This window comes from Bos taurus, chromosome 16, assembly GCF_002263795.3.
Source record: "Bos taurus isolate L1 Dominette 01449 registration number 42190680 breed Hereford chromosome 16, ARS-UCD2.0, whole genome shotgun sequence".
NCBI lineage: Eukaryota > Metazoa > Chordata > Mammalia > Artiodactyla > Bovidae > Bos > Bos taurus.
Genome location: NC_037343.1, coordinates 54,923,173 through 54,932,558, shown reverse-complemented (window position 1 = coordinate 54,932,558; position 9,386 = coordinate 54,923,173). Strand labels below are relative to the sequence as shown.

The 9,386-nt window shown below is 40.7% G+C and overlaps 1 protein-coding gene across 8 annotated transcripts in view; it reads left to right on the top strand.

The window, feature by feature from the left end:
- Positions 1–9,386, top strand: part of AADACL3 (arylacetamide deacetylase like 3) — a 160,362-nt gene that overhangs the window by 4,357 nt on the left and 146,619 nt on the right. For 5 of the 8 annotated variants that reach the window (XM_059875797.1, XM_059875793.1, XM_015475212.3 and 2 more), the window contains exons 1-2: positions 27–8,206; positions 8,841–8,927. The exons of 1 other annotated variant lie outside the window; for it this stretch is intronic. The gene's annotated coding sequence lies outside the window, so the exon portion shown is untranslated. Of the gene's footprint in view, positions 1–26; positions 8,207–8,840; positions 8,928–9,386 lie in introns of those variants that run through there. 2 more of the 8 variants (XM_005217222.5, XM_015475211.3) reach the window with 2 other exon arrangements.

Genomic DNA, 9,386 nt, shown 5'->3' with positions numbered 1-9,386 from the left:
GTCCAGATAGGCGGGGTCGCGGCGGGAGCTATGGGCGGGGCCAGGTCCTTGCAGGGTGGGCGGGGCCGCGTCTGGCGTCTGGCAGCGGCGGCGACCCGGGCGAGAGTCTGGAACCGGCGGGAATCTGAGGCAGGGCTCGGGGCGGATTGTTCTGGGCCCAGTCCAGCACCGCGCCAGGCCTCTGCCCTGCCGGGAGCCTGTGAACACTGTCGCGCCTTCCATGTGACAGGGGACTCAATGACGTTGCCCTTTGGAGGCTTGGAGGTGCGTTCTGGGCTTTGGAGGTAAAGGAAAAGGAACGCAATAGGAAGGGGCGCCCCTAGGCGGACAGCCGCCCTACGGAGCCGCCAGAATCCGCGGAGACCCTCCTGCCCACCTCTTCATGGCCGACTGCAGGCCGAAGGGGTCCAGAGACCCCTGCACTCCCGGCTCTTTTAGCGTGAGGGTCTGGAATCTTGACCGCCCCAGCCAGCCTAGCCATCCTGAATTCTGTTATCAGAGGATGTGGCAAGACGCAGGCATGTGGGCCACCTTACGTCAGAGGAAGTGGCTTTCTGTGTTGCCCCAAAAATTCCAGCAATCATGTCAACACGTGCTTGGGGGAATGTGACGAAACTTTTAGTTTTATTCCACTCCCAGAATTCATTATGGACCATAAGATATTCAACACAATTATCCTGAAATTTAAGCATAAATATAAAAACCTACTTGTGATCTACTGTGTGCAAGTCAACACGGCCACCCAAGGAAATGGAAGTTTAGATTCATTTATTTAACTTTCTACCTGCCAAGCCCAAGTTACGCAAGATGACTGTTCTCTTGGAGCTTTCATTATAGTGAGGGAGGCATCATTAAACAGGAATATATTAGACAACAGCATGTGCTGGAGGGTAACAGGTGCTACTTGGACTGGATGGTCTGCTCAGGGAAAGCCTCCAGGATAATGTAGATAAACTGTAAGTAGTTAACATCTGCCATAGTGCGCCAAGGGCTCTTTCGTAGGGATAAGACCCTCAACTTCCAGGCCAGTAATACCAATTGCAGGTGCATCTGTTTTCATAACTATCTTAGTAGTTTACACAGTAAGACCTCTGGAAATGGTAGCTATTACTTGGATGACAGTAGTTTATGCAATAACCCTTGCTTTGCCACCTGTGTTCTATGTGCTATGCTAGGCTTGGTGATACAGAAGAGAGAGTCTTTCCTCTTAGAAGGAAAGCAGATATACATATAGTTATGATAAAAACAGTAAATGCTGATGGAGGGTTGGGGGAGGGCAGGATGCCAAATTGTTAAGAGTTAAAAGGTAGGAAGGAAAAAGTGAAGGGTTTGGCAATGGCCGTTTGGAAGAACAATAGTACATTATGATTGTGAACTCCTAAAGGTTAGACCATATTTTAGTGATAAATGTTTGTGACCTGTTAGATATAATGGGTGTGGAACTAGATTGCACAAAGTATTGGAGAACCATTTGGCCACCTTCCTGCAGCCACAACAGCAAAGTTTCTTGTCCATTTTCTGCTGGGAATGAAAGAGCAATGTATCTCTAGTTATAATAGTAGCTAGGCAAAACTTCTTACCCACTTTGGGCTTCCCTTGTGGCCCAGCTGGTAAAGAATCCGCCTGCACTGCGGGAGACCTGGGTTGGAAAGATACCCTGGAGAAGGGAACGGCCTGGAGAATTCCCTGGACTGTTTAGTCCATGGGGTTGCAAAGAGTAGGACACGACTGAGTGACTTTCACTTTCACTTTGGAGGAAATACTTAAAACTTGAAATTAATGTCAGAAAGGTGGGATGATGTTTTTAAAAGTAATTCTTATAAAGCTTTCTTGTTAAATTAGATTTTCTTTTCAGAAAAAAATAGAGGGCTGGAGTACAGGAAACTCTTGATCAGGGCAGTACTGTCAAGCTGCTGTGTGAGTGGGGCTGATAATCTCTCCACTGCTCTTCTGTATCATGTTTAATGTGGTTACTCCTTCCTGTCATGTCTGCTACAAGACATCTACAATCTGGAAAGAAAGCAAAATAGGACATGTGGGAGTAAAAATGAAAAGACAATAGCTTATGAAATGCTAGAATGATGAATAGTTCTCAGAGGGACATTGGAGCAGTAAATTCTGACACTTCTTTCCCCAAATATAGCACTCTTCCTGAAAGCTTACTATTTACAATGAAAGAGACTGTTTAGTAAGTTTCACAAATAATAATTTGAGGGGGGGGGATTTTTTTCATTAATGGTTAAAGAATTAGATTTTAAAACATGATAGAACAAAGACCAAAAGTCAACTTGGAATTACTTAAAGGATGATGAATTAAGTTACCAATTTTCTTATCTGCTTTTAGTTAAGCATAGGAGACTTGATGCTGTAATGGAAACAAATTAATATTTTTAAAGAGTGAGCAGTGAATATCAAGTTGTGAAGCTTCATATCTGTATATCTACAGAGATTATCATAGAGAGGAGATGGGAAAGGTAAAGAGGGAGAGAAGAGAAAGAAAATAGCAGACAAGTAGTAAGAGCTGAGAAAGGGAAGAAGAAAGAAAGAAAAAGGAGAGAAAAAGAAGTGTTTGGGGAGAGAAACCAATTTGAATGCCTGCCTTGCCCTGATTTCTCCTCAGCAAAGTCAACCACATGGCCCTGCCACTCTGGCTTTTGGTGGTTGCCCAGGACTGGGTGCTTGACTCAAAGGCAATCAACCTGCAGACTGGGTAATAGCCTGTGGGAGCCTGGTACAAAATGTTTTGTTACTAGTTCTTCTTTTGATGACTGGAATGCAAGACAACCAATTAAGTTAACAGTTCAAAGTAGTTCACAGGAAAGGTAGAAGCTGAAAAATGGTTGAGTAAGGTAGTAAGCAGAAGCCATGATATGGCCCAGAGAAGAGTGGAAGTGGCAGGAACTCTAGAAGCAGAACAGCAGATGACTGATGCTGAATGGTACAAGATAACCCACGTAGTCATTAAAGGATACTTTATACAGGATACTAACTAATAGCCTCCTAGCTTCCCAACTTAAATTCTTTGAGGCTTACTGCCAGGGTGAACCCAGAGAAGGCAATGGCACCCCACTCCAGTACTCTTGCCTGGAAAATCCCATGGATGGAGGAGCCTGGTAGGCTGCAGTCCATGGGGTCTCGAAGAGTTGGACACGACTGAGCGACTTCACTTTCACTTTTCACTTTCATGCATTGGAGAAGGAAATGGCAACCCACTCCAGTATTCTTGCCTGGAGAATCCCAGGGATGGGGGAGCCTCGTGGGCTGCCGTCTATGGGGTCGCACAGAGTTAGACACGACTGAAGCAACTTAGCAGCAGCAGCAGCAGCAGCAGCCAGGGTGAACTAAAGCTAGGTGGTGAGAGAAGTCCTCCCCAGGTACAGGCAATCAAGCTATAAATTTTCTGAGAATTTAAAGATGATGATGATTATAATAATATCAGGCTGCTTGTCATTAGCATCAAGATCTGGCACCTCTAAGCAATGTTCGTGATAAAATACTTGTCTTAGAAAAATCTTAATGTTGGTCTAAATTGTAAACAACTGCTCTAGTCACTGGTGAGTATTAATAATGTAATATATACCTTAGCTCTAGGTTAGCACATTTAACTTATGTGTGTTCTGTGCTTAGTTGCTCAGTCATGTCCAACTCTTTGTGACCCCATGGACTGTAGCTCACCAGGTTCCTCTGTCCGTGAAATTCTCTAGACAAGTCTGTCGCCATGCCCTTCTCCAGAGGATCTTCCCAACCCAGGGATAAAACCTGGGTCTCCCACACTGCAAGCAGATTCTTTACCATCAGAGCCACCAGTGAAGCCCACATTTAACTTACTTATCCTTTATTTTTTTTTTAAGAAAGTCTTCTACATAGAGGTTAATTTGGAGAATTCTCCACTCTTCAGTCAGCCCTCTCAGTATTTGTAGACCTCATTTATTTCAGTTATAAATTCATTGTGGTTCAAGCTGTTTTCCAGCATTGTTTCTGTCTCTGACTCCTGAGGTAATAATTCTTGCATTTAAACAACAGGTTTTAAGTAAGCAACAATAGCTCAATGATTATAAAGTTAAAGTAACAGAACTCAAGTTATGTCATTGTGAGTGACCACTTGGAATTTTTGTGTATAAAATGTATAGGGTATCATGTCATCTGCAAAGAGTGATTCTTTTACTTCTTCTTTTCCTAGTTGGATTTCCTTTATTTCTTTTTCTTCTCTGTTGTGACTAGGATGTTCAGGATTATGTTAAATAAAAAAGGGTGAGAATGGACATTATTGTCTTGTTCCTCATCTTAGAGGAATTGTTTTCAGGTTTTCACCATTAAGTATGATCTTTGCTCTGTGTTTGTCATGTATGGCCTTTATTATGTTGAGATCTGTTCTGTCTGTGCCTGCTTTCTGAAGAATTTTTATCATAAATCGATGTTGAATTTTGTCAAAAACTTTTCATGCATCTATTGAGATGATCATGTGGTTTTTATTATTCAATTTGTTAATGTGGTATATCACATTGATTGATTGGTGGATTTTGAAAAATCCTTGTATTCCTGAGGTAAATCCCACATGATCATGGTGTATGATCTTTTTAATGTAAAGAAATAACCAGAGATCAAATTGCCAACATCTGCTGGATCATCGAAAAAGCAACAGAGTTCCAGAAAAACATCTATTTCTGCTTTATTGACTATGCCAAAGCCTTTGACTGTGTGGATCACAATAAACTGTGGAAAATTCTGAAAGAGATGGGAATACCAGACCACCTGACCTGCCTCTTGAGAAACCTATATGCAGGTCAGGAAGCAACAGTTAGAACTGGACATGGAACAAGAGACTGGTTCCAAATAGGAAAAGGAGTACGTCAAGGCTGTATATTGTCATCCTGCTTATTTAATTTATATGCAGAGTACATCATGAGAAACGCTGGGCCGGAAGAAGCACAAGCTGGAATCAAGATTGCCGGGAGAAATATCAAAAACCTCAGATATGCAGATGACACCACCCTTATGGCAGAAAGTGAAGAGGAACTAAAAAGCCTCTTGATGAAAGTGAAAGAGGAGAGTTAAAAAGTTGGCTTAAAACTCAACATTCAGAAAACGAAGATCATGGCATCTGGTCCCATCACTTCATGGCAAATAGATGGGGAAACAGTAGAAACAGTGTCAGACTTTATTTTTGGGGGCTCCAAAATCACTGCAGATGGTGACTGCAGCCATGAAATTAAAAGAGGCTTACTCCTTGGAAGGAAAGTTATGACCAACCTAGATGGCATATTCAAAAGCAGAGATATTACATTGCCAACAAAGGTCCGTCTAGTCAAGGATATGGTTTTTCTGGTAGTTATGTATGGATGTGAGAGTTGGACTGTGAAGAAAGCTGAGTGCCGAAGAATTGATGCTTTTGAACTGTGGTGCTGGAGAAGACTCTTGAGAGTCCCTTGGACTGCAAGGAGATCCAACCAGTCCATTCTGAAGGAGATCAGCCCTGGGATTTCTTTGGAAGGAATGATGCTAAAGCTGAAACTCCAGTGCTTTGGCCACCTCATGCGAAGAGTTGACTCATTGGAAAAGACTCTGATGCTGGGAGGGATTGGGGGCAGGAGGAGAACGGGGCGACAGAGGATGAGATGGCTGGATGGCATCACTGACTTGATGGATGTGAGTCTGAGTGAACTCCCGGAGTTGGTGCTGGACAGGGAGGCCTGGCGTGCTGTGATTCATGGGGTCGCAAAGAGTCGGACAGGACTGAGCGACTGAACTGAACTGAACTGAATGATGCCGTCAGAAAATTATTAGAGCTAATCAATGAATTTGGTAAAATTGCATAGTTGCATCTCTATACATGAACAATGAAGTACAGAGAGAGGAATTAAGGAAACAACCCCATTTACTGCCACATAAAAAAGGGTAAAATACATAGAAATAAACCTAAGTAAGGAGGCAAAAGACCTGTACTCTGAAAACTAGAAGACACTGATGAAAGATATTGAAGACAACACAAACAGATGGACAGATATACCATATTCTTGGATTGGAAGAATCAATATTGTTAAAATAATACTACTCAAGCAATCTACAGATTCAATCCAATCCCTATCAAAATGGCAATGTCATTTTTCACAGAACTAGAACAAATAATTTAAAAAATATTGTATGGAAACATGACCCTAAATAGCCAAAACAATCTGGAGAAAGAACAGAGCTGGAGGAATCACATGTCCTAACTTTAGGCTATATTACAAAGCTACAGTATGATACTGGCGCAAGAACAGACACATATCAATGAACAGGGTAGAGAGCCCAGAGATAAACTCACACACTTATGGTCAATTGATCTATGACAAAGGCAGTAAGAATATACAGTGGAAAAACAATCTCTTCAATATGTGATGCTGGGAAAACTGAACAGCTACCTGTAGAAGAATGAAATTAGAACATTCTCTAATACCATATACAAAAATAAACTCAAAGTAGATTAAAGACCTAAATGTAAGACTGAATACTATAAAACTCCTTAGAAGAAAACATAGGCAGAGCACTCTTTAACATAAATTGCAGCAATTTTTTTTGGATCCATCTCCTGAAGTAAAGGAAATAAAAACAGTTGGAACCTAATTAAACTTAAAAGCTTTTGCACAGCAAAGGAAATTATCAGTAAAATGAAAAGACAGCTTACTGAATGAGAGAAAATATTTGTAAGTGATATGACCAATAAGGGATTAATATCTAGCATATATAACAGATCATACACCTCAACATTAAAAAAAAACAAAACAAAACTGAACAGACATTTTTCCAAAGAGGAAATGCAGATGGCCAACAGGCACATGTAAAAATGTTCAGCATCACTAATCATCAGGGAAATGAAAATCAAAGCCACAATGAAATAACACCTGTGATTTTATTTAATCATGCATTTTAAGCCTTTGATATTTTTGACAAATTTCCCAAAATCAAATTCTAAATGAAGTTTTTTGACCATAAACTAACTTGCGAATTTATCAGAGAGCCCCAGAATATATCAAGAGATTTCTTTTCTTATAAAAAGAGAGATATTCACCTCATTAGAACTGATTCAAATGTATTCTTTTTAATGGCTGAGTAATACTCCATTGTGTATATGTACCACAGTTTTCTTATCCATTCATCTGCTGATGGACATCTAGGTTGCTTCCTTGTCCTGGCTGTTATAAACAGTGCTGCGATGAACATTGGGGTACACGTGTCTCTTTCAATTCTGGTTTCCTCAGTGTGTATGCCCAGCAGTGGCATTGCTGGATCATAAGGCAGTTCTATTTCCATTTTTTGAGGAATCTCCACACTGTTCTCCATAGTGGCTGTACTATTTTGTATTCCCACCAACAGTGTAAGAGGGTTCCCTTTTCTCCATACCCTCTCCAGCATTTATTGCTTGTAGACTTTTGGATCGCAGCCAGAAAGAAAAACACCAATACAGTATACTAACGCATATATATGGAATTTAGAAAGATGGTAGCAATAACCCTGTATACGAGACAGCAAAAGAGACACTGATGTATAGAACAGTCTTTTGGACTTTGTGGGAGAGGGAGAGGATGGGATGATTTGGGAGAATGGCATTGAAATATGTATAATATCATATATGAAACAAGTCGCCGGTCCAGGTTCCATGCACGATACTGGATGCTTGGGGCTGGTGCACTGGGATGACCCAGAGGGATGGTATGGGGAGGGAGGAGGGAGGTGGGTTCAGGATGGGGACCACATGTATACCTGTGGCAGATTGATTTTGATATATGGCAAAACCAATACAATATTGTAAAGTTAAGTAAAATAAAATTAAAAAAAATAAAAAGATATTAAACTAATTAGGCTTAATTGACATGTTAAATTACATGAGAAGTGTTGTCAAGTAAGATGTGATGTTTGACTTTTTGCGGTTATATGTGTGTATAAATAATGTATATATTATTCATGTAAGTGTTACAGAAATTACATGAGATTCTGAGAAATCTGATATGTCCTGGTGTAATGTTATCAGTTAAATTCCAGTTATCATCTTAAAACGTTGTATATCTTAGAAATAACCATTTTTTCCCAATTGTATCTAAATAGACTCTTATTAAGTCCTTAACTGTGGATATTTTTAAATCTTTTGTTATTCACAGTTATTGTTTTACTCTGATGCCTTCCTGAAAACTTGCAAGCAACTATGATCCAAAATTGCTTGCCCTCAAAGGTTAGTGGAAAGGACCTTGATGAATACTTTAGAATACAGAATTCTGATAACTTTTAAGATTGTGCCATTGAACTGGGTGTAAATTTCCAGAACTCAAATAGGGAAATTGATGTTCTTCAAACTGCAAACCCAATATCAAACATCAGTTCAGTTCAGTCGCTCAGTCGTGTCTGACTCTTTGCAACCCCATGAATCACAGCACGCCAGGCCTCCCTGTCCATCACCAACTCCCGGAGTTCACTCAAACTCATGTCCATCGAGTCGGTTATGCCATCCAGCCATCTCATCCTCTGTCGTCCCCTTCTCCTCCTGCCCCCAATCCCTCCCAGCATCAGGGTCTTTTCCAATGAGTCAACTCTTTGCATGAGGTGGCCAAACTATTGGAGTTTCAGCTTTAGCATCATTCCTTCCAAAGAACACCCAGGACTGATCTCCTTCAGAATGGACTGGTTGGATCTCCTTGCAGTCCAAGGGACTCTCAAGAGTCTTCTCCAACACCACAGTTCAAAAGCATTAATTCTTCAGCCTAATAACAATTAAGTATATAACACTGAGTGAACTGGTGAGAATGATTATAATTTTTTATTAATTTTTGTTTGGAACATTACTGGTTCTTTAATATTTTGTTTTTCAGATTTAAAGAAACCTTTTCCTCTATTCCCTGAGCTACCTCTAACTTACAGCAGCTTGGTAAATTATACTGCTAACTTACAGCAGCTTGGTAAGTTATACCTTTGTGGACAAGGGTGAAACAATTACTCTTTTCCCCTACATGATGCCTCCAGAATTTGGAAAAGCTTATTGAATGTTTTTATTTTCATGATAATATATTTTCATAAATTCAGTAAAAATCTGTTCTTATCAGTTCAGTTCAGTCACTCATTTGCATTTGACTCTTTGCGACCCTATAGACTGCAGCACATCAGGCTTCCCTGTCTATCACCAACTCCTGGAGCTTGCTCAAACTCATGTCCATTGAGTCAGTGATGCTATCCAACCATCTCATCCTCTGTCATCTCCTTCTCCTCCTACCTTCAATCTTTCCCAGCATCAGGGTCTTTTCTAATGAGTCAATTCTTTGCATCAGGTAGCCGAAGTATTGGAGCTTCAGCTTCAAAATCAGTCCTTCCAACGAATATTCAGGACTGATTTCCTTCAGGATGCACTGGTTGGGTCTCCT